Source organism: Anguilla anguilla, chromosome 5, assembly GCF_013347855.1.
Source record: "Anguilla anguilla isolate fAngAng1 chromosome 5, fAngAng1.pri, whole genome shotgun sequence".
NCBI classification, from domain to species: domain Eukaryota; kingdom Metazoa; phylum Chordata; class Actinopteri; order Anguilliformes; family Anguillidae; genus Anguilla; species Anguilla anguilla.
In genome coordinates this window covers 44335278-44361712 of record NC_049205.1, presented here as the reverse complement: position 1 = coordinate 44361712, position 26435 = coordinate 44335278, and the positions used below count along the sequence as shown (strand labels likewise).

Sequence of the window (26435 nt, the reverse complement as noted above, 5' to 3'; positions counted from 1 at the left end):
GCTCTTGTATCAAATCCTGACCATGCAATGCTGCCCATGGCCAGTTTCCTCTTGGCCTAGGTCATAATTGCCTTTAGCATCACCCAGGGAGGGAATAATTTTGGAAGCTTTTTCCGGAACACTGGGCAAGAACATCTCCTCTACTCAACTGGGCATGTGCAGATTTCCTGCAGCAGCTGAGCAGGAAACGCACTACTACAGCACAACGACTGCGCAGCTCAGCCGGGAGGCTGCAGAGTAGAAAGAAGGGGCAGCTTGTCTGGTATTACAGTGATGTGATAGGCTCACAGATAAAATTTGGCATTCCCACTTGAAAGGAATGAAAAACCAAGGTTGAATTAATGAACTCTTCTTACAGCCAAAAAAAAAAGAAAATACACCAGATGGGCTTATTGCGGTTCTGGCAGGAGCCAGGTCAAGCAGCATGTTTGCTCCCTTTCACATGTTTAATAATGATTTGGTAATGATGGAACATTTGATAAACAGAGGAAAAATGATCAGTCCACATCTAATTTCACTGCACATCACTCAGACATCTTCCCATATCTGTCAATAGTGCACTTCCTAAATACAGAGATAAGGGCTGGAACAATGGAAACAGAGCAGTCTACAGACATTCACATTGAGACAGTTGTGTCCTAAGTTAAATTATTCTGTTACAGATAGGAATACATAGTCATGGAACTTATAAAAGCTATTTAGCTAGCTAGCATATTCCTTCTTCAAACGTTTTGCATGTTTCCATTATCCTAATTAATCAATAACCCAAAATTCCTGAAGTAGCCCAACTTTCCTCATATTTGATATTGTGATAATACAAAATATAGATCTGAAAAATGGCTGAACTAGGACTCTCTGCAGCAAGTACTCTGATTCATATGGGTAACGTCGAATTCCTGCCATTGATTAATTATTTAATCTAATCAATAAATCCAAAATATTGTTTGGAGGCCAAGTTCATCTTGCTCTTGATTTCTAACATCAGCTGGTGCTACGCGGACAAACCCCTCACTTGAAATGGTGGCAATCAGTTGAACGCAAAAACATAAATGCAAATCCCCAGCCATCACAAACATAGCCCGGGATTCTGCTAATTGTTGAACAAGAGCAAACTATCCCAAAGTGCATTCATTTTCAAATGGGAATGATAAGAAATTACACTTTTTTTTTTACAGGAATCATTCTCTGCATTTTAAGTTGTAAATGTTTCATATTTGATAAAAAGAGAAAAACATTTTTAGCTACATGTATTACTCACCATAACATACACATACTAGAATAAAATTTCATTGCCATTACTTTTCCAGATATGTCTGTCAAGGAAGGACAGACGGACGTACTGTGCAGACGGCCATCATTACATAATGTCTGGCAGCAGTAAAACCATTTAGAGGATGAGTGCTCTTACCATAGGTTATTTGGGGTGAGGGACAAATTCTCCTGCTTCACAAAGGCACATGAGTCCACATGAGATCAGAACCTCCTGTGGGTAGGCACAACCTCTGAAGCCCCACCTACAACAATAAGGAAACAAAGCCCAGGATTCAATCAACATTTGTGATTCACAAATACATTAAAGACAATTTGATACTTTTAAAGATTCTTGTGAGTTTGAATATCTCTAAAATTAACTCACCAGTGCTGGTGAAAAAGAAAAAAAAACATTTATACGAAAAAGGAAACTTAAGGACAGGTGTTGATGCACTCTAGACCAAAGAGAGGAACAAATGAAGACATGTATTGAACAACTTCAGTGTGAGACAGAAGCAGGGTTGCGTTTCAGTTCATGTTATATACTGTACTACATCATTACAGCACTGCTTACTTGCAACCCACCACCTTTTGCTGAGGCACTAATGAACAGCATCAGACTGCAATGAAACATTCGCGTGACTCACTGTGTTCTCTAAGATGTGGGAACAGTCTTCCTAATAATGAAGGAAGGTACAAGCAAGCATTGTGGGAGCTTCACATGCCTGCGTATAGCTCTCAAAGGAGACCTAGCATAAGCCTTTTGATAACGGGAGGCGTAACATGGAGGCTGCGCCAGAGCATGATGTTCCTCCCCCAGCACAGCGAGGTTATTATCATCACAGCTGTACGCGCGAGCAAAATATGAAACGATGCATCAAGTGCCCAAAGCGTGACGGCTACGGCCGTTTCGGCCCGGCGACGGAGCCACTGAAGTCATTCTCGATGGAAATCTGAATGTGCCGGCGGGGCGAGAAATTTGGTGTTGTTCTCGCGGGGCGCCATGGGAAAATGATTCAGCCCTCTGGGTTGAGCCTGCAGTCCTTGCGTACCCACAGGCTTTCATAACAGTGTGAATCATCCTGGTCGGACCCTAAGAGCGAACATCTACATCATAACCCAAAGAGGAGTTACACAACCATAACCGAAACGCTCCACCCAGCTCCGGCCATCTAAGATATGTTATCGTAAGGCTGCAAATCGGTTCTGTGCAAAGTCACAAAGAACGCGCTGATGCTTTTTCTGCCTTTATTCAGTGGAAATGAAACCTGTACTGCTTGTGCCACTCTCAGAGGTATCATACATTAACTGGAAACACTGCCACTCAGGATGTAAGTTTTTATTGTTATTAGTCTGCCGGTTAAACATCTGTCAGGATTATAACAGCATGTGTATGATTATGGTTATTAGTCTGCACAACAGAAAGGATCACATATTGTTATGGTTATTCCTTATGCTTTCCAACTGAACGATAAAATGTTTTGCGGTTTCATCCAAACAAAGTGATTCAATTCTACTAATCAAGGACTGTTAGTGGAATTGCAATGAGTTCAAAGAAACTGCGCTCCTTAGATGGTAAAAATGATGTATGGTATATATGGAATTCTACTCAAGGGAGAAATGAGAAAAGCACAGTGAGAAAGGAGAGGCAGCTGGCTCGGCCTTGCACAGTCATGAACTCCTGCCCGACAGGCTTTTTGTATTGCCCAGGATCAGTATGGTCCAACTGGAGGCCCTTACGGGCAGTGGCATGATAACAGCAAATCTGCAGAATGAAAAGCGCTCTAAATTGGTTCGGGTGACACACCACTGCCTCAGAACAGAGGAATAATATTCATAAATACAAATTGTAGTACTGTACACACATGGCCAAATGTTGTGTGTCTAACAAAAGAAACAAGTGTACACAAATGTCAAAATTCAAGCCTTAGCCTCTCGTCTAAATACCCATTTAAAGATTATTGGGAAATGATCCATTTTATACTTTATGTTGTAACTAATTTCAGCACAAGTGAAAATATGTCAATTTAACTGACAGTAAAAGGGACCCATAGGAAGGGCCTTTTTTTCTGATAAGGTCTGCTTTTGCAAGCTTGCTCTAACCCCTGTGTGACTGAGAAATTTGATTTGGAAAAGCAAGAGCCAGCAGAAATTGAATTCCCACTAAAGAGAGCTGAAGTGGGAACAGGAGAGGCGTACTGAGGGAGGGGAAACATACGCACCAAGGTTTAGTCCTCATGTCTCTCACAGTCTCTTTCCCCCCATTATTCTAATAATACTGTCATGATCTATGTTTACCTACAGTTGTACCCCAGCTTCGTATTTTATGTTAATTTATGTGTCGTTAATTCATTAAGTTCAGTCATTCATTCTGTGCAAAAACAGACTGTTGTCTCAATAGGTCTTACTTGGATAAAGGTAAAATAAGCAAAGCATACATGCATTTGGTAAGATGGGCTTGGAGGGTTTTTTTTTTTTTTGTTCTGTGGCTAATGCGGAAGCCTTTCTGACAGCTCCAGCTCCAGCTCAAAGACTCGTTCACGTCGCTGTCGTAGCAGAGAACAAGAAGAAACTGAGACAAGCCCCCTGGGGCAGCATCGCCTCCACGGAGACAGACAGACGACACCATCGCCAAATCACAGTCACCTTCCGCAGCCGGGAGAGCTGTTCCTGCATCTGATTCCCTCTGCCACTGGCAGCTGCACTTCTTCTGCTATAACTTCAGCACATCCTCTGGCCCACATCCAGCCCACATTCAGCCTAGTACCCATGATGTTTTGTCCTTCAAATTCATCAGTGAATTTAAACAGATGTTGGTGATACACAGTCAAAGATAAGTGTAATGTGCCATTGGTGTTATCAGCACAAAGAGCCACACTGGATGGCATCACAGAGATCACATCACCTGTGATTTTGAGAGATCACCAATCTGCTGACAAAATGTATACAATGTCCAGTGTAAAATGCAAAGATGAGCCCAATTCTTGGAATCAAATGGAGACCTATGTATTATTATCTGGTGACACCCATCACCGTCAATATCACAATTCCTCTAATAAAGGGGGCTTTTCCAGGACGGGCAGAAGAACAAACGAAGCAGATTTTATGTAGATGCAGAGGCAAGCAAACTATACAAGCACACAGCCTCACGGTACTGTCCTACTTTTCAGCAACCTGTCATCCTGGGGGATAACCCACCACCCTGTCATACACACATATGCACACGTGCACACACACACACCCGCACACACACACACACCCTCATGCACACATGCACATAAACACACACACTCACTCACTTACTCACACACAAAGAAAGAAAGCCTCCTCTTTGGATGGTAAGCAAGAGGACTCAATAAGAGAATGCACTGCACCTTACTGCAGCACAGCAGAAAACAAAGGAGATGAAGAGAACAGTGTAGGATGAAAATGCTTAGCATCCATTAGCTTCCTGCCATTCAGGATGGCTTCTAATTCTTGCTTTTTCAGGGACCACTCTATTGGCACACTATTGCCTTTTATGGGCAATATCATCTATAACTCCATCGCATAACCGTGTGAACCATAATTCTTGCACCTTTTTTTTTTAAACACCACAGAAGGTGGAAGAACACAATATGCGAAAGAGTGTCAAGCAAGCTTCTGTCTTTAAGGAGAATACAAAATATATACTGCAAAGGCTGAAATGTATATTCATATCTGTAAGTTTTACCAGGTTTACCATTTCAGCACTATTGTGGACAAAATAAACAAGATGAAATGGACAATAGGTGCAAAGATGTCTATGTTTTTACTACATAAAATACAGTGCATATGATGAAAATTGTGAATAATTTTAACTTTTAATATAACTTCATTGTGTAACCTCAGAAAAGCATTCATTAGTAACACAGAACAGTCTGCAATGTTTTGCATTAAGCTGTATGTGGACATGGTGTGACATACAGTATCTCTCATTTTACTGCACAGGGTTTCTTTTATCACCATGCAGCATTATGTCACTAAATGCCAGCTGTCATAGAAACCTGTAATCATTTATAAACACTTTATAAAACACCAACTCCATGCTCATGAAGAATTATGTGCGCTTCATAATGGGATAATGAAGTAACGCTAAATGAAACGTGTGACCATATTTTTGTATTGCCTTACAGATCTACAGATAAAGCTTTGTTATTAACCAACTGTGTTTTATGAGGACAGTCTAACCCATGTGAATATCCAAACGTTTGTTTTGCTTCGCACAGCGGTGATCTGCACTCAGAACGCCGAGGTGGGTTATTGAAAACAGTGGGAAGAGGGGTGTCACATGAGTGGCAAAATGGCCATCTGTCAAATGGCTGCCTCTCTTCATGCATTCCTGAATCCGAGGCGCTTGTAATTTCCTGCGACTCATCATTTCACGGGGTACTGACAGCACATTTCCTCTTTGCTTCCTGACCCACCGTAGTATTAACAAGCCGGCTGCTGCCTATCACCCTAAAGCAGAAGGTTGCCTTTATGGAAACCAACAGCGCTGGGACTGCCAGATGGCACATCTTCTTAAAAGGTGCAGTAATATTGCCCGGGAGACAGGCTTTCAAATAAGTAATTCTGTATCCAACTCCTCTGGTCAAGTGACACCTGCAAGCTGCCTGTGCCAGCTGTGCATATAAGAAGCAGCAAATAGCAGCACAGTTTCCAAGGACAGCGAGTACAGTGAGTTAAAGGAATTCACAGTGACAGGACGGCTCAAAGAATAGGGTAAATAATTAGGAATTTCAAATTCGGAGAAAGGAAAAGTAGGGAAGATGAGATGTGTGGTGAATACTGAGTCATACTGGCCAAAGTACACAAGTCTTAGCTTGCATTTATCACTGACAAATAAGTCTTACCCTGCACAATGCCATAACAGAATCCGATAAAAGTGGCTTTTTATTTTTTATAAGGGAGTGACGCAAAACATACTGCAGAGCCTTTACTCTGATAAGGGAATAAAAGATTCTATGTAGGTGAATCTGTGGTCGTGAAAAAGTGACTAAAACGAACTGGTTTTCATTGTTTCCACAGACCAGCGCAGCCACAAGACAACAAGCAGTAATTGTTGAGAAAATGTTTTAAATCCACACGGCCGCTCTTACATTACGCAATCAATAAAGCAATAGTCCACATTTGGACGGTTTCCCGCTGAAATGGACGCACTGAAAAGTCGAAGGACACCACCGAGCCGGGCAGTGTTGTTCAGGGGAGAAAAGAAAGAAGAAAGGATCTGCAGCAGCAGACACTCAATAAGAGAAGTGACACATAAAGGGGACAGGGCCCGAACTGTGGCAGCCTCTAAACCTCGCTGTGAGTAAAGTGATCCAATGGCGAGCGTCCGTTCGTAACCTTTCCCTGGGTAAGCAGTGCCCCCACGGCACGCTCAGGAGAACAAACAGCCGCCGTGTCCCCTTCGCCAGATATTCTTCACGTTTTGGGAACACGGTGGCTCATTTCACACAGATGTGGACAATTCAGCCTCAGTCCCTGACGATTCAGACACAAGTCACAGCTGCAAGGCTTGGTGATATAAAAAAAATAAAGATGCAAAAATGATAGTAACAATAAAGAAAATTAAAATGTCAATAATAAATTACTACATAACCTTAATGTTATATAAAATGCACAATAAAGTATTATTATTATTATTATTATTGGCCACTGCAGCTGCCATAGATACAGACTGTCACTCTTGCAAAGCTTCTAATGGATGAAAGTAAGGTGAATAGCGTTAGCGACATCAATGTGAGCTCAACCCAAACTAATAGAATTTAGTTAGCTAACAAGCATATTTTAACAACTTAAAGTTTGTCCTCAAACCTTCCTTTCTAGCTGGGGGGGTGTTGTGATTACAATCTCAGGTCCAACTAAATAAAATATTTTTCCATAAAGGGGAAATTTCTATGACATGTAACTGTCCAGCGCTCACAAGAAGTTTTTGCAGCACTGTGTGACTGTGTGATTTTCCACTGCTCTTCCTCTCTAGTTCTGATTAACAAGCTTAAGCCCTGATGAATTTGGAAAAATGCTAACACTTCTCCTTGAAAAGACAAAGCACTAGCACTAGCACTGACACATCTATGTTCAACACTTCCAGAATTTGAGGTCATTACTCTTGACACTAATCCAAACAGAGCTTTTACATCAGCGGCCATATTTGATAGAAGCATATACCAAGAGAGAAAAAGCATGAACTTAACTACTGGAAGACACTTTAAGGAGGTCAGTTCACTCCTAGATCCCTGTTAGGAACATCAGAAGTGTTTAATCACAGGGGAACAGTGCCTGCATGAGTGTTAGAGCAGTTTATGCTGCTGCCACTGAATGGTGACCCTGGCCACCAACCCAGACTGCTACCAACCTTAAAAAATTGACATGAAAAACAATACAAAAATGAAAATAGTGCCGTCTCAATAACCACAGATATTTCTAGCTTCCTGTCTTCAGCTGACAGTTTGAAGCTTTACTCACAAGTTCCACATTCATACACACTCTTTCAGCCTAAATCAATTGTGTGCAAAAAAACAACACATGTAAAGTCTTCTAACACATGTAACTGCCTTTGGTTAAACATCCGAAAAGGGCTGAAAAGTAAAGAATGGTGTTAAATTCACAATACTGCCAACTACAAGCTTCAAGCCAAGTATCTAGTCCATTCACGCTGTTGTTTGAGCAAGTGAGGCTGCATGGCAAAAACACCATCACTATTCAAAGAGCAAACTTTGTCGACCTTGCCCTCCCCTCTGCCATGAATGTCCCTTTACAAATCTGGACAAATAAGTTGTCGTGGAGTCAGTGTGCAGTGACACGCTGTACTGTGGTCCCACTTAACAGAGTCATGCATTTGCATCGTTTGCACCTCTGGGTGGAGTAATCCATGGAGGCATCCTGCCGCTATGATGTATGGGGGGGTTGTGTGTCTTTGATGAATTACACTTCCAGGGCGCTCCACTTCCATGGAGAGGGAGCCCTCCAACATAAAGCAGACCACCTTAACAATCTCCACTCTTAACAGCAGTGTGCCATCCTATCAAAACCTGCTTTGTGATGTTTTTCATGGCTGGAATCAAGCAAAAAATGCTTCAAAATGTACATGCACAAAAACAACCTACATCAGGCGATGCATATTGTAAACTGCCCTAACCTCCTATTCTTAGTGTGCCATGCATTCTATGTGTCAGGAGAAGATGAAGTGGATAACACTAGGTGAGCAACGCTATCAGCAGTGAGGTCTTTGAAGGTGCCATTGGCTCCCATTCTTTCCATACAAAATCGCACAATGAAATAGACTTTTTTGAATCAATCAAAAGACTATCCTACTGTGAAGGCTTCTTTAGAAGTACTTTTGTGAAGTGCACACTCTAAATTAAGTGCAGTGCCATAACAAACTTAACAGAAGAAACTGAGCCTCCATTTATGTTTACATACTTTTCATCTCCTCAGGTCCATAGTATGCAACTCTGTGTGATTTGAGGGAAGCCATGCAGTTATGTAAAGAAATAAGAATGTTTTGTGTGAGAGTTGGAGGAGTTCACAGGTGCTTTCATTCCTTTTTCCTGAACCTTGAACCAGTCTGACTGCCAGAGGCCAAAGCACAGCATAGCACAGCTGGATGGAATTGATGCACCACCCAAATTAGCTTAGAGTGCGCATGGGACATTAAACTTAGTACAGTAGCAATCTTCTTCCAAGGGACACAACATGATTTTAACCGGCTAAAGTAGATTCTATGGGTTTAGAGCACTTATGTTCTCCATTAATCTTCACTGCTACCCCTTCGCCCCTAGTATCAGTCCTAGCCCTGCCACATGCCCCTAATGATTTCCCACTGCAGAGTGCAGTGCAAGCATTCACAGAAGTAATTTCCCATGTTTGTGCTTCCTTAGCATGAAAAATATCTTTGGAATTGAAATATAAAGCAATTATAGTGCCAAGATTCTTAAATTGGCTTTGCAGCTTGCGTCAACCACACAGCTATTCGTAACGCAGAGAGGGCTCTGAGATTCTTTGGACGACTGCCAAACACGGCTTAATTTTGTTTTTAAAATGTAAAATGAGAATGGCCTTTTTACAGTTTTTTTTGAAAAGGTGTAAAATGTGGGGACAGCAAGGTTTCTGCGAGAGTGCTGAGCATGTGGTTCTGTGGCTGGAAGGCTGTGACGTGGGCCAAGCCTGCATTCTGTGAAGGAAAGAGACTCCTTCCTTCTGTTTAAGGGTCGTGACCTTTAGATGCAGCAGTCTGAATGTAGAGAATTGCATTTATGCTCACGTCTAAATATTCGGTGCATATGATACAATGTAGAAGAATTTGTAGGATATGATGAATAGAGGTAACACATACTGGTAACTAAACATAGGATTATCAAAGTAACAGCTCTCAATATAAGTCACTATTAATGATGTTGTGTTTAATGTTGATCAAGGAGAATTTTAGCAGAAGTTATATATACATGTACAGTATGGTTACTTGTACCTAGTTAGAATGGTTAGAAGTAACACACCTCTGCTGTCTGAAATAGATCACACCGGTTGAAATGCAGTTCTGCATTTCAAAATGCGAAAATGAAATTTATTAAAGAAAACTGCAGGGGTTGACTCAACTCTCACACAGCCATTAATATTGCCTTGAGCAAAAAAATTAACAATGCATATGAAGTGACTACATTCTTTCCATATAAAATTATTATTATTGCATGTGTACAGTATAAGTACAGACTGGTATCATTTTAAGTTTCTGAATTTACATTTTCTTTTCCAAGGTTCTTTATGAAAGCCTTTCGAAATATACAATTGATGTAAAGGGCAGCTCAGAGCCCTTTCTTCTAAAAACCAACCTGTATGTTCTACACATCATTTGAATTAGCTATTTCCAGTATCCCCATGTCTTCCACTGTCAACACAATTATGTACCATATGAGGGCACTGATGGTGATCAAACATTTTTGTGCATGCTAGTCCCAATAGCTTACGCTCAAGAGATAGCTATCAAAAGGACAACCACAGATCTGCATAGCTACAGTATATTCCACTGAAATATGCTGTTAAAGACATCCAGGAAGGTTAGCACAGCAGCACCGGTACGTTGTAGCATTAGCAGCATGTGCTCATTGTGTACTGCGGGATGCCTCACTTAATTTGGCCGCTCATCATCCACATAGTGCAGTATAAGTAAATTAGGGAATGAGGCCCATTTTGTTTCGCGAATGATGCTCAGCGTAATTTTGAGCACAGGCAATGCAGCAGGAGGCATTTTCATAAAAATAAAATTCCTAATGCATCTGTGTCCATGTATTTATTAATTTAAACACACAGCATATCGTATGTGGGTAACAATAACCTGATTAATAGAATTTGGTCAATAGAATTAGAGGATTGTGACATTTGTGTAAAAAATATATAAAGGTAAAGTGTGCCAAATAAGCCCATGTACCTACAGTATTAAGCCCACTTCTATTTTTGGATTTGAATTATGAATAAAATAAATTTAAAAAGAGCTGTTCAATGCCTCAACCAATACATCAACTTGTTATATCCATACCAGTTTAAATTCTAAGCCAATCATATTTATTGTTATTGAATTATGGGCACATAGGCTATGTCCTGGTGGGCATTTTGAAAGTTGGCCAAAAACTGCTCTGAAAGGGACCTTAATAAAATTGCATTTTGTCTGTTTGTAATTAGAAATTTAGATTGTTTGATGCATAATCTGATGTCATATACTAATATATTTTATCTGTCAAAAACATGTCTTACTGTTTGAGCAGTCACACCGTAATACAGTAATAACACTTCTAGTGGTACAACAACATAATATATGTCTAGCATTGAAACAATTTCTAATGTGTTTTAACATATCAGTTCTACAGTTGACTTGATTCATACATATGTGCATATGTGTAAAAATAGCATTTATCTCAAGTAGGGTTAATTGGTGCAACCATAAAAGCACTCCTCCCACACAGAATGTAAAAAACCATAAAAAATATTATATCTGAAAACATAATCAATGCTAACACTGTATAGTGCTGGGTGTAGCATACCTTTTATAAAAATTATGTTTGTGTCCACACATGCTAGAGGCATGTTGCCTTACTCAAGAGGGCACAACCATACACCTCTCTGCACTATCTGAAGGGTTTTTAGTGGACAGGAAATCAATGAGAGTCAGGAAAACGTAAGATACAACTACTAACTGTTTTAAGTGCCGTCATAGTAAGTTATGTCACTAGTGCTTTTATTGAACCATGAGGTGTGACTGCCAACTCAGAACTGCTAACCTTGGTATCTCATAAATGACAATTTATGCTATCATGATATCAAATCAGTACTTGCAATGAAAAATGTCTGAAAAACTATACTGATACAAAATGTAGAAGGTTCAAGCGGATGTTCACTTTTTATAGACTCTACATTTGACCTTTGTGATGTTTTTTACCATTTAAATTGTAATTCATAAAAAAAAAAATAGTTAATGAAGTGGGCTTACTTTGAACATCTTTGGGCTAAATTGGTACACTAGGTACCAATTAAGCCCAATCTGTATTTTTCACATATAATAACTTTTTTCATCAAAACATTTAAAAGATTAAATATAAAGTCATACAAACTACAGCAAAACTGTGACAGTAATAAACTCAAATTTGGGTGGGATTAATTGGCACACGTACCCTATTAAAACGGAAATTTTAACTATTTATTTTGTGCTATATAGCACATAAAATATATGAAATTATTTCATAAATGTTCAAACTAATATGCAATACAAACAAATACTATGACATCAGACTTGACAGTCATAAAGCTTGAAAAGAATTTACATCTCAAAATGATAATGTCTGCATATAAAATAATAATTCTTGGCTCTTTTGAAATACTGTAGGTATTCTGTCTTTCCACCATCACATGACACTTATCCTCTATTCCGCCAAATTCAGTTAAAGAATGCCTGACGTCAGGGCTCTGTCCCTCACAGGCCATTCACAGCAATGTCAGACATGGCCGCCAGGTTTCTTTCCCAGACTCAGCAGGGAGGAGACCCCGCAATGTCATGCAGTTGCTATCGGGCGGAAGGTGGAATGCTTTGTAGAGGGTGGGGCCCAGCGTTCTAGGCGTGCCGGACGCAGCAGGACACAGACACAGACCACTTCGAATAGCACTGCTAAGACACTGTGAAGGGCGCGGTTTGGGAATCTGCAGCATTTCTTCATTCAGTGAAGCTACGAGATCTGAGCGAGGGCACACGTCAGTCACAGATAGCCCAGAAGTGATTTCCAAAACACAAAACAAACATTGTGCAATACACACACTTTTCTTTTCTTCACTGAGCTACCATTGTATACACAACAAGCAGACAATCAACATTTGAAAACTGAAATTATTATTTAAAAGGTAGCACACAATATGTGTTTTATAATACAATAAAACACTATTTTAAATATGAAAGGCAGTGACATCCAGGGTGTTCACACTAACTACAATCAAAACCTCAACAGAGCTGGCAACCCCACAACACAGCGCCTAATTGGCCATAGCATCATCAAGGGAATGAGGGTTACAGACAGCATGGTCTGATTGTGCCAGAGCAACTCACTGGCCCGAACTCTGCCTTACACTACACAACACTGGCTTATACAGCGAGCTCCACAATGTTTGGGACAAAGACTTTTTTTTTCTCTGGATCATGGTGAAGCCAAAGTGTATAAAAATGCAGAGTAAATTTGAATAAAAGCAGAGAATGTGCACTTTAACCACAGATAATTACAAATCAAAAATTGTGGAGTACAGAGCAAAATCAAGAATAAAATATCTTTATCGCAAACATTATGGAGCTCACTGTATAATTCCTGGGTTCTGCTTCCTCAGAGAACCCCACCGGGTGAACTCTTGACAGAAGTGCAGAATAACAGACTTCTCCACAGAATGTACCTGAAAATTATGCATGCCTACCCAGGCAAAGGGAGCCACACAATGGCGTGGGAACAGTCCACTCTGTCACCATGTTGGTAATGGCAGAACTGATTATTCTGAGATGGTGGGATACTGGTGAAATTCTGCCTTTAATGGTGGTGAAAAAAAACATACAAATATTATTTACAGAAAAAATGTTTTTCAATATATCACAAATAATCCAGATTAGTGTATTGCTCCGCTATATATTCCCTCCACATCATGACAGAACATATTTTGGAAGATAGAGCACATACAGTAAGGACCACTGTTCTAGTATGTTGCAGATGCACTGATACTCAGAGAGATATAACTATTTCACCCTGAGCTGTATAATCTCAGACTCGCTGAGTACAGCAAACATGATTGGTCATAACTGTCACCGTGTAAATCAGAATCTTTCACACTAGTGCACAGTTCAAGTTCTCCCTGTGAAGGGTACCTTTGCAGTCACAGTACCATCAGGACTCCAGTACACAACAGGACTACTGACCCTTGACCCTCTGCCTCTTTTACCCGACTACTTCCTGCAAAGGCAGCCATTCCTTCAAAATGCTATTAGTTCCCACTGATGGATGAAATATGATCAAGTTCCCCTGACTACCACCCGACTCAGCAAATTCCCAACCAGTTTTCTCTTCATAAGCAGTCAGCTTTAAGTGCTCCAGCGTCACAGTGAAACATCCTCTCGTTTTACTCTCATTTCCTTCATCAGCATTTCCACATTTACACGCCACTAATCTGATTCTCTCTGGCAATTTTTCTACCATTAGCAGTGACCGAAGCCTTAACTGAGCAATGCTGAATACAAGCCCTAAAAATCTATGGTTTGTGTCTGTACCTGCTCAACCACTCTCCTGAACAGGGTGACACTGAGCCAATGACAGTATTATTCAGACAATTAGAACATTTGGAAAAAGCTGCTGATGTCTACATGTCTACTAACACTAAGCCCCCAATGATCTGCACTAGATTTATATGGGGAAAACCTGGCTAACACTGAATCCACTCTTAGAGATTTGGCAGAAGGGTGAATAAGAACAAAAGCACTGAAGGCGCCCTGAGACAATTCCCTCTCTCTATAGGTTTTCCCAATTCAGATTAAATCCCACACTCATGACAGTATTATATAAGTTTTACATCACTTCCTGCGTTCTCCTAGGTCTCAACATCTAGCAGCTTCGGGCTTATCAATTCCATTGCATTACATTCAATGTACATACCTCCTAGACCCATTTATACTAATATGTACTGAAGCAGTTACGTACAATGCTTAAGGTAACCATAGCAGATGGATTTTAACCTGCAAACTTGCAATTACCGGTTCAGTTTTTTCACGTTGCCATGCCTCACTGCTGCCTTCGAGCAGCGCAATGCTATCTTTTAATTGAGAGATTTAGGAAGACAATTTTCCTTCAGTCTTGTCTGAGTGGCCGCAGCTGAATGTTCAGTACAAATGAGCTACCATACTGTGCTGCACAGAACTGCTTGCTGAAAATACACAGCCCAACATTGTCCTGTTCTCTTCCCACATTTTCTTCCTGTCTTTCTATTCTTCAGTGATATAGAAATATATAAACCTACTCAATAAACGCCTCACTTTTTTGTCCAAACATCAACTGGAAACTGCATCCATTTCAGTGGAAAAACGAACCACACAAAGTGAAGATGGCTCTGAGTCAATTGTATATAATGTACTGTAAATGGCCCTGATGAATCTGCTATTGCCTAAAATTATGCCCCACAAACCCCAGATGGTTTTAGCCAAAAACAGAGCTCAGATAAATGTTATTATGTGTGCTTGACAACCAAGTTTCAATAGTTAAGATGAACAGATATGTACAAATTCTGTACTCAAATGGTAAATAGTCTCATAAGTTAATATATGAATGGAATAATAAATAATCAATGTTTAGGTCTCGTTTCTATAGACAACACTAATAATTCAGCAGCACATGACAGCATCTAAGGACATACTTTTAAAAAATGTCTATTTTTTAAAAAATTGCCGTTTCAGCCCATGCAAACAAACCATGACACAACACCTGAATGGAACATGGCACCTTGTGCAGGTTTTCAGTAGTTCATTGCTTTGCTGTTAACCGTCAGCCACAGCTGGGAAAGACTGGTGTGTCAGGACGTGGTCACTCTGAACCTCCGCACTCCTTCAGGTAACGGACTCAGGTGTGTTGCACCTTCTACCCTGTGTGTGATTGCTTTGGTGGGTACAGTGTTCGCTTTTTCATCTTGATAATAAAGTCATTCTGGAGACTGGACGGATAGCTGATACTTATTTTACTTTAACACCAAGCTCCGTTTGAATTATTTTGGCCAGTGTGCCTTTTCTACTTGCACTTTGGAAACTATATTCAATTTCCAAGCTCTACTCTCCTTTCCCCCCTTTTGCCCATATAACTGATTTGTTATGCACAAACTATCTCATTCCAGAATACAAATGTTGCCTACTTGGCGAATCTGTCACCTGATTTTGAGATTTTAACAGCAAACGACAGTAACAATACATTCACACACAAGCTACCAGATGTTACTTTTCATTTTTGGACTAATTACAATGAAAAATCAAGCATTGGGATATCCTACCACAGCTCCCAAAACCAAGAAAGCACTTAGCATCCATCCATCCATTATCTATACCTGCTCATCCTGGGCAGGGTCGCAGGGGTGGCTGGAGCCTATCCCAGAGTGCATTGGGCGAGAGGCAGGAATACAGTCTTGACAGGTCGCCAATCTATTGCAGAACAGCATTTAACATGTAAACCAAAAATAATCAAAATGTAATCTAAATAATCCATATAACCAGCAACAATATCCATAGCAGTGACTATTTACAATTTAAAAATGAAAAAAAAACCTGGTCTAAACAGATCACATTTATGATAAACTGTTCTGATATAGAAGCAGAGTTATATGGCACAATGTTGTACCATGAGGTAATATTTGTAGTAATAAGCACTCCTCAATTTTAAATGTCCTTTGGATTTTCTTAATCTTTGTACGTAATTGAATATAAGGGGCGAGAAGAGCTCGAAAATACTGTGAGGACCTTTTTTTGTGGGGGCGAGCATTTGAGAACAAAACTGCTCTGGAGGCAGAAAAAAATCTGAACAAGTAAAGCTGGCTCCTCTGTCTTTGAAGCTGACAGGGACCTTCATGTTTTCAATATGAACATTAGAAAACAAAAAAAGCTAAACATTTCACTTCCATTTGCTGAAAAATTACATGTTGTATTTCCTAAAAGGGAAGTTTGACAGGTATACTCCACTTCCAATGGATAACTTTAGGTTACAGAGGATTATTGTTAAATCACATATTTACTGTTAGAAATTTAAATTGGCAAAGCATTTAGCAATAAGATAAGTTATTTAATGTGTTAAACAAGCATTTATTTCTAAATTCAAAAAGCCTGAGCAAAGTAAGTAAAGGATCAAAAGTAATAATGCCTTGACAATGCTGCTTTATAGTATACTGAATACTCTTTTTCACACCCATAGTTGTTTGCAGTGCTGTTTGCAACATCACTGCTGGATTACCTCCTCATATGACTTCTGTGTCACAGTACTGGAGGAACCTTGAGCCAAGAGCTTCTCCACATAAGATTTAAAAAAACGCTCTATCCATATGAAAATACATACTCAGCTATCCAACTCTAATAGCCATTCAGGTGTCACCCATTTTATATATATTTTATGTTCAAAATACTAGTAACTGATCATTCACACAGCAAGGTAAGCATTCTGTGGAATAATAAGAGATATAATGCCACACCATTGCGCTGAAATAGCCCTGGCCTCACTTACAGTAAATATAATGGCAATAAATATAGCCTGGTTGTAAACTATGTTCTTGGTGCAAAGAGAAATGAGTAACAGTAAACTTTTCCATATGTCATTAAAACTGGCAGGTGTGTGGTCATCCCACGCAGTAACTGCATCTCAGCTGGCGGATAGTAAAACTGAAAAAGGCTCAAGCCGATTTTGGGAGGTCGCAGCGATGGGACAGGACTGTAGCTGTTATGGCTTACGAGACTAAATAAATAAACAGCAAACGCAATTTGCAGTGGGCACTGATCGGATGCCTAGCATAGCCCCCTGGTGCTCTGGCGACCATGGCGTCGGGCCTCAAATCTGAGCCAGACCTCATGTCAGCTCTGCTGCCAGCCCCTCGCTGTTCCGTCTGTTTCCAGACCGGCTCCCTTTCCCAGCGGCCCATCCCAGACAAACACCCATACACGCCGAACGCAGACGGGGACAGAGCTTGACAGTGATGGTTCCTGGGCATGGTGCTAGACAGTCAGTTCAGGGTCAAGACTGCTTTTTATTGAAGAGTAATCTATATGTATATCAAGTGTGAAATTCCTATTATATATGGGTTACTATTCAGCACATACTGCCTCCCATAAGTGAAAATTGTGGTCAGTGTTCTTCAGCAATTAATTGTATCGGTCCTGTGAAGAAGTAAAACTGCTATAACTGTACATGCAGAATGGGAAAGCGTAGTTAAACATGACATCAGGCTGAAGCATCATAAGAAAACGAAACCTACGCCACTGATAAGAATACACATAACTTATCCCTTTAACATCAAGGATGGAATGACTGACAAAGATAAAAGCTTAATGAAACCCATTTCCATTTAAATCTTGTTTTATATGGTATATCTCATTTACTCTACCTTTTTTAAAAATTAAGTTAATGTACAACATTCTGTTTTTGTTAGGATTGTTGCTTTTACATATTCAATTTTTATTGACTGACCCGATCAGTAACTGTTATATGTATTCACTGGAATAATGATATCAATAATGATGTAGCCATCAGTACTAATGTGAGTAGAAACAGGTAGGCAGCATGTTTTGGAAGACATTGCAAAAATAAATTACATTTCTCATTTTCCATTTAACTGTAATTATGTCAAGTCATTAAGGGAGAGAATGTGCATAGAAGCCAGTGGGATTTTTAAATTGGCCACATGCATTCTATAACAACCTAATGTTCCAAGAAATTAATGTAGGTACAACTTACATACATTATTGTATAAAATGTGTATGTTGCCTCAGTTCTTCAAATACTCACTCACAACCACAGCATAGGAGATATCTGGAAGGGCTATCAAGAGTGAGAGTCTAAGGCTGTTCTTTGATGTATCCACCAAAGGTACTTGCTCTAAACGAAGTGTCCCATGGTACACAATCAAATGTTTATTGGGCCATTGCTCTGGGAGGGTAACCCACTATACAGTCGGCAGGCAACGTCCCAACTCAGTGCCAGTCCCAATGCAGACTTACTCATGTAATAAAGGATAAACTCTGCAAATGTATGCATGCATGTATGTATTATGTATGTATGTGTAGTATTTATGTATGACTGTATGTATGTACATACAGTATGTATGTATGTATGTATGTATGTATAAGTAGAGGCTCATGGGGTCTGGAGGAAAGGAGGCTAGCCTTTCTTCTTCCTCTGTGTTTTAGCAACGGTTCTGCCTAGGTAGGCCTATGAGCCTAACCAAGGCGGTACTAGTGCTACCCCATTTCACTGCTATCCTAAGGTATGTACGGGCGCCAAAATTATACTCCAAAGAAATTTTGCACTAAATTCTGAATCCTGTCTGGAGACATCTTTAACTTTATACATACATACGTAGGTACATGTATAAATGTGTGTATGTATGTATGAAGGTAAATATGCCTCCAGACAGGGTGGGACATGGGTAGTGATCTTCCAAAGAATCCATCTGCATTTAGTTTGGCTTAGCGAGATAGTATTTACTTAGCATTTACTCATGATCACTTGGAGGAAGATGGCATCCTTGCATTATCAGCTTCTTTTGTCATTACACATTAATACCACGGCAAGGACTGTGCCTAAACGCAGGGCCAAACCCTAATAAACCTCACTCCCAGTGGCCTGAGACCATACAGCATACAAAATGTGTATTACAACAGATATAAAACATATGAGAGAGAAAAAAACACCTTATTGATTTTCTTAGATTTAACTACAGAGGCACAGTCCATCACATCACTTGCTCCATGATCGGGCTCTTTCAAAACAAGGGCAGACCTTAAGGTCAAATGATTATCATTTTCAAAGTCAAATAAATATGTCTGCCATTCGGATATACTAAATCTTGCTTTCCTCTATTCATTGATAGATACTGTACAGTCATAATTCAGGCTAGGGCAGTAGTGTGGACCTGAACAAAGCCATTTCACACAATAGGATCAATTACTAGTAACTGGTGGGATGCGTTATTCTCCTTTATCATTATTCTCTCATTTTTTAATATATTATACATATATAAATTATTTTTGCAACTTCTAAACATTGTTTTGTGCTTACAGTAAAAATGTTTTAAGTACACACGACATGACATGAGCCTCAGCTTGATGACTGGAAAAGAGCATGCTTGCCTCACCTAAGTAGGCTAAAAGCCATTCAAGTTTCATTCAGTTGAATAATTAAATGGCCATTTTCAAAAAGGCAAATAAGTATGAACTGCCGTAGCTAGAAGGTTTTTTTTTTTTTTTTTTAATTATTCATTTATTTTTATTTTTTAAGTCTTTAAGACTGGCAAAAAATATAGGTGTTTGGACAATAAATTAAATCTGAAGTACCTACTGAAGAGCCTATACAAACTTTGCTCTCATATTTGACGTCATGTATAAATCCTGTATGGCCGGCCACAAATGGATGTAGGCTATTTCAAACAGTATTCATATACAGACACATTAAAACGTCTCTGACTATGCTTTCAATTCAAGCCCAAACGCCTAACAAGTCGTGCACAACACGTAGAAGACAATCTAATAACTTAAGCAAATTCCGGCAAGGTTATTATAATACAAACAGGTCGCGTTTACACTAATATTAGGTCGAATACATCGGAATCAGCGCCTGACAGACACATAGCTACAGTAGCTGTCGCCTACGAACGAACAATTGTTACAGCATTCTGTATGTTAATTCGAACACCAAATGTCATACTCCAAGCAAAGCGCTTTGTCACGCCGAAATAAGAATATACATTAATTAAACGTATTACTCCTATAGGCAACAGTGATACGTTCAATTACTTGGCCAGCTGACTCTACAAACGCAATGACAGAGCGAAACAATTTGGTAACACGTATCGTTATAAACGGCCAAACACAAAAACATTTTTTTTCATCCACCAATTGACATTTCAGCTTAGATTGGTATCTCCCTGCGGCAGGGTTTCCACACATCCATGAAAATACTGTAACTTCAAATACCCCACCCCAATATTAACGTGTTTGGTAGACCTTCGCATACTTTAACAAAGACAATCCCTAACATGCAAAATGCAAGCAGACACGGCCACGTAGTGGGTACACCTGCTTCAGGTCTGCAGTCATTATAACAGTGAAATAAATTAAATATTTACCACATGAATTTTCATTAATCCCGTCGCCTAATTTAAAAAAAGAGGAGCTTTACCGTCGTACATTCAGTCATTGCTTCTCATCCTTGTTGTTTAATTCCCACGTCCTTTAAGGAAAGCCTTATGTATTTCCTATTGGTACAGAAAGCCTCTCCGTCTGGCTGTCTGTTTCTCTCTCATCCTCCTCTTGTCATTCTCTGTTGCACCACAAGCATAAGTCACTCCCCCTATCGCTTCCAGGGTGTGACGTCAAGCTTCCACAGCATCCGCCCTCCTCGGCTGTGTCATTGGCGGTCCCCTCACCTGGCGTCCCGGAGCTGAGAAGCGGCGTATTCGTCGGTTCGTCTGATTCAGCGTCAATTAAATTGAATGGGTGGTTTCTCTTTTCGGAAAGGAGGATGGAGGGAGCTACGAAAATGGCTTAGGGATACAGTGAACAAGAATATGCATTACCAAACATGTAATGCCAGACTGATAGCATCTGCTACTTGCTTGCAAAGTCATTTTAAATGGCATGGCTCATATTGTTAGGCTTGCATATCAAACACGTGTTCTTTTTTGGCTGGAGCCAGTCACCTGTCTACCGCGTCCATCCGTGATAAGGGCAAATTAACATGTTGTAGCGACCAGAAATTTGATCAGATAAACGATTTTTTTTTCTGAAAAAAGGTCATTCTTAGTATGAAAGTATAAAATTCTTTGTTGGCTGTTTTCATTAACTGAGGGCCCAAACACTAAATTAAATGTACCAGACCTACATTTAATTATTGTTCAAATTAGAAACACATTTGCAAACAGTTGCATTTTAGAACTTCAAAACATAGACAACACACACACACACACACAGCTCTTTCTTGGCCATTTTTTTTTGAAGTTCATGAATGTAAAGATTCAATGACATATGTATAATATGAATATGCACAATTCTAGTTGAAAATAAGTCTAAACTTTCTTTTGTGTGTATAAAAAATATTGCAGTGTGGCATTGATGACCGAATCCTCTGGCTAACAATCCAATCAGGACACGGGCAGGTGTTCACAGTCCATTTATCTCAGGGTGCAGTGCTTTATTCAGTAATGATTTCATTAAAGATGACCAGTTCAGCCACAAGGGCACTCTGAGGGTGTTTGTTTCAATGGAAAACACAGAGTCTTTGAAAAGGGGAATAAATGGGCTTTGAAGTTCTTACTAGACCATGGATGCATGAATGGCAGGGTGCTGGCCAGTTGCCCAGGCTGTTGGGATCACGATTCAGTAGGATCATCCATAGCAGGTGTGCTGAATGGTATATTTCTGTATTTCAGTTTTCCAAGCATGTCTGCTGTGTTTTTAAGTTCGATCTGAATGTAGTAGCCTAGTGTAGCGTAATGGCTAAGGAGTTGGTCTTGTAACCGAAAGGTTGCAGGTTCGATTCCCCGGTAGGACACTGCCATTGTACCCTTGAGCAAGGTACTTAACCTGCATTGCTCCAGTATATATCCAGCTGTATAAATGGATACAATGTAAGTCGCTCTGGATAAGAGTGTCTGCTAAATGCCTGTAATGTAATGTATGTTTTCTCTGAATTCCTAGAAACCCTGCTTAAAATGAAACTGGTTATTAGCAAGGTTCTCCTACGTGTCTTTTCATGAGTATCACAAGAATTCAAAGAGAATGGAGATTAGTACCTTCTGTGGGATATATGAACATCAAATCGTGGCTGACGTCAGAGGGAAACAAGAAAACTTTGGTGGTTTCCTGCTAGACTGGTAGTGCTTCTCCATCTCCGCCAGCAAGTGCCTGTGCTTCTCTGGCTCTGACGACATTAGAAGACACTACACTGTGACTGCACTGAAAATCAAACGGCAGCCATGTTCATGTTAATGATCATGAATAATAAGAGGTTTAAAAAAATAAGCCCTCAGTGCTGCCTCCAGAATCTGAAGACAATTTGTGTGCGCTCCACGGCCCAGAATCGAATCCTTTAAGTACCAGTGCCAACTGCGACTGGGTGCCCCACAGCAGGGAGGGAGAGGTCGGTTCACACGTTCAGTCAGTTGTAACCGCTTCTTTGGTCAACTGGGTTCCTACCTATTTTTATTCTTATTTTTAGGCTTTCTGGAAGTCTGTCATCAACTGTCTCTCAAAGCATTTATAGAAGAAAAAAATAACTAGAACCATAGTGCACACGCAAGTTGTATTGGGGTCCAAGTTTTGACGTATCTGTGTCAGTAACGGTTCAGGCTTTGATGGCTGTGAGGCTTCTGTGCTCCATAGGCATATTGAAACCTCACCGTGTCAGTACGCTCGGTGCCCGTGTCCTGTGATTTGGAGTCAGAAGACAGGCGTCGTTACCCCGATGGCGGTAACGGCGCCTGTCATCCGCTCTCTGGGCAGGGTGCACGTTTCAGGCCGCTGACTCAATGTGACAGTGTGACTCAAGTCAGTCAACGTGAGCGTCTTTCTGTCCCGCGAGTGGTTGGCGGTGATGCCCTCAACTGGCGTTGTGCGCCATGTCACTTCCTCAAAGCTCCTTTATTTATTTTTGTTTTGATTCTTTGCACGCGATTGACCTTGTTTACATCTGTGGTAACCCCATGGAGCTCTGTCTGGCTGCGTTGTTTCTGATATTTACGGAACATTTCCTGATAAAAGGGACATTGTGGTCTCGCCCTTAGGTATGGAAATGGTGACTCATCAACATAAATCATGATCTATTATGAATAGATGATCATTGTCATGCATCCTTAAATACCAGTTTCTCTTGGATTTGTATAACTATATATACTCAGTGGCCACTTTATTAGGTACACCGATTTAGTATTAGGTGGGACCTCCTTTTGCCTCCAGAACAGCCTGAATACCTTGCAGCATTGATTGAACACGCTTCTGGAAACATTACTTAGGAATTTTGATCCAAATTGTCTCAAGAGCATCACACAGTTCCTGCCACGCATTCATGCTGCAAACCTTTCTTATCCGCCTCATCTCAAAGTCAATAGTGCTCAACTGGATTGAGATCTGGGAACTACAGGCCATTGGAGTGAACTGAAGTCACTGTCATGTGCATTGAACCAGCTTGAGATGATGCGTGCTTTGTGATATGGCACATTATCCTGCTGGAAGTATCCATGTGAAAACGGGTAGGCTGGCAATAAAGGGATACACAGTCAGCAACAATGCTTAGGCAGTTCATATTAAGGCGCCTAATGTGTGCCCAAAAAGGAAAATCTACTCCAAAAGGAAAATGGGCATAAGAACAAATTATTTTAAACTAATTGATGGGAATCAGTGACAAACGCCGGTGCCCTGTGTGTAATTAATTTTAATCAGGTGGACTTCTAAGAGCTTCTTTTTGTCTTGTGTAGGGAATGGACAGGAACAAACAGCTGCCTCAATGGCCAGCATGTTAGGAGGATTAGGAGGAGGCTACTTTGCTCAGGCTTGTTATTGACAAAGGGGAGTCATTGATTGCTATTCCTAGAGGAGGCCATGATTGGAAAATATGTTTCCTGTCCATCTGTCTCACGGCTAATGGATTCCGCATCGGCAGAGGGGAAGTGCAGCTGTCACATGACCACTGTTCATGTTCTTGGCAGAAGAGGACAGACTGAACGTATTCTTCCCCTGGAGGGGTTCTGCTGGCCGCGAAGCTCCGTCTGAAGCAGGACGGCTCCCTCCCAACTCGTCTACCAGCGGCAGGGCCTGTGCTTTGACTCGTCCCTATCAAACCTGCATTTCATTTATTAGTAAAAACAGCCTGTTGGAAATGTAAAAAATATATACAAAATATAGTTTTGGAAATCAAATTCATAATTTAATCATCTTAATAATTTTTTTAACAAGTTATTTAAAGCTGGTTATACATTAAATGTTCAGTGTTCATTCTTAAATACTTAGCATTATTTTAAAGTAATTATGAGTATTGCCAATATTAACATTACTAATACATAATATATTAATGAATACTACTAATACATCATGTGTATTATTATTATTGTTGTTGTTATTTTTTTAAACTTATTTTTCACAATTCACTTCTTTAAATAATATGCCTAGATAACTCATATAGGTATTATACTGTGTAATCCTCATTAGAACAGAAAATTTAGCAGTATGGAAATAATGCAACTCAAAAAAGACCTTTGGCTGGCTTAATCTTGCCCAACACCTTTTTCTCCCAGTACTGCAGTCAGTTCATAAAATGGCCAAGCTTCGAACCAGGCACTGTAGGGCCCGTCTTTACCTAATGAGCCACTCGGGAACCCTGCCATCTACGCATTTTAATAGCATAGCCTCGATGATGCACACACAGCAGAAGAGAGTGGTATGTCGTAATAAATATCACTGTCTCAGGTACATGTCACCTATTTTCTCTGGACTCATAGGCTGCTGTATATATAGTTAAATGAGTCAGATAATGAAAATCTTCCTGCAGGCTGCTGAGGCAGCGTTGGGTAATTTGTCCATTGTGGGAAATGAGAAGGATAAAAGCTGCAGTAAATAAATTACCACAGTCATAACTGTGGGAATAATTAATTGGACTGGCAAATGAAATACAGGATTACAAATTATCCAGTAATTTGAGCCATCAATTTTTTTTGCTTTCCCAGCTCTTGCCCTCCCACCTCTAATGGAGTTAACCTTCAGATGATTAGAGGGTGTGGTTGAGTGAGACAAAAACAAGCTTTCTCCCTCAAAGTGAAGTTCAGTACCTCCCACCAGAACTAGGATCTCCTCCATGCGGCCCGTGCCACTGCTGTGCATTCTGGGAGCACTGTTAAACGATGTCTGGTCTCCCTCCTTCCCCAAGCCCCCATTACAACTGAAAACAAACACCTAGTGCTTTAAGTTCTCTCCCTGACTCACTGTATAATTCATCAGCGCTGGCAAACATAAAATTGAAATCACTTTCCACAGAACTTCCAGCTGAAGGGGAGTGTTATCTTGTGTTTCCTGGAACCCTTATTAGAACAACACACAATATCCATCAGTAAATCAAGACTGTTGGTTCAACAGAAGGGCTTTATATGACACCACTTAACTGCAGTCTTCCCCTGTTGCTAAAAACCCACAGCATTACAGTGCAACCACAATAACAGGTGCTGTGGACACTCCAGCATCCAGCCTCAATACTCACATTCTGCCAAGAGGAAATTGAGTTCTTACTGCTTGTGTATGCTGGTTAATTTCCTGAATCCTGAGAACTGCTTTTTAGCATGCATTTTAAATTAATTTGGAAAGCTTTTCTCAGTTTAGTCTACTCTTTAATCACCTTTATAAACCTTTTTACTCCAATTTTCCTCATTTCCCGGGTTGGACTGCACAACTGCAGATCCATCCAATTGCTGCAAAGTCCTCCATGAGGGCCCAGATTTCGCTGCTTATTTTCACTCTGTAATCCGCCAGCTGAGCGGCTGTACCAGTAGACAGCACAAATGACACAGCTGGGCACACTGGCCTCAGGAGTTCCTATTGTGAGATATGGCAGGAAATACCCTGTCATCTGCAAACCCATCTCCCCCGGTGATGTCAGAGTTCCTCCCAGCAGAACTCATGCACCATCACACTCACAGTTCAACACAGAAATGGCAGAGTTACAGTCTTTTTTTTGTCACACCGAACACTTTTTGAGTGATATCGCATGTGTACAATCCATAGAAAGTCTCAAACCCTTTTTGGTGATTAATTATGAAAAATCTGTGTAAATTGTTCTGTAAATCTGCATTGGTTTTCCATAAATTCCCCTGCCAATAAGATTTTAATACAGAAAAGTAGACTCTTATTGATTCACATTTTTTTTTTTTTGTTT

At 40.3% G+C, this 26435-nt stretch overlaps 1 protein-coding gene across 4 annotated transcripts in view; it reads right to left on the bottom strand.

The window, feature by feature from the left end:
• The window catches only part of LOC118228001 (OTU domain-containing protein 7A-like), a 64348-nt gene extending 41793 nt beyond the window's left edge, over positions 1–22555 (bottom strand). For 2 of the 4 annotated variants that reach the window (XM_035419161.1, XM_035419162.1), the window contains exons 1-3: positions 22312–22435; positions 20700–21063; positions 1409–1514 (exon numbers count right to left, since the gene is read on the bottom strand). The gene's annotated coding sequence lies outside the window, so the exon portion shown is untranslated. Of the gene's footprint in view, positions 1–1408; positions 1515–20699; positions 21064–22311 lie in introns of all 4 variants that reach the window. The other 2 variants (XM_035419159.1, XM_035419160.1) reach the window with 2 other exon arrangements.
• Between the last annotated feature and the right edge of the window lie 3880 nt (positions 22556–26435).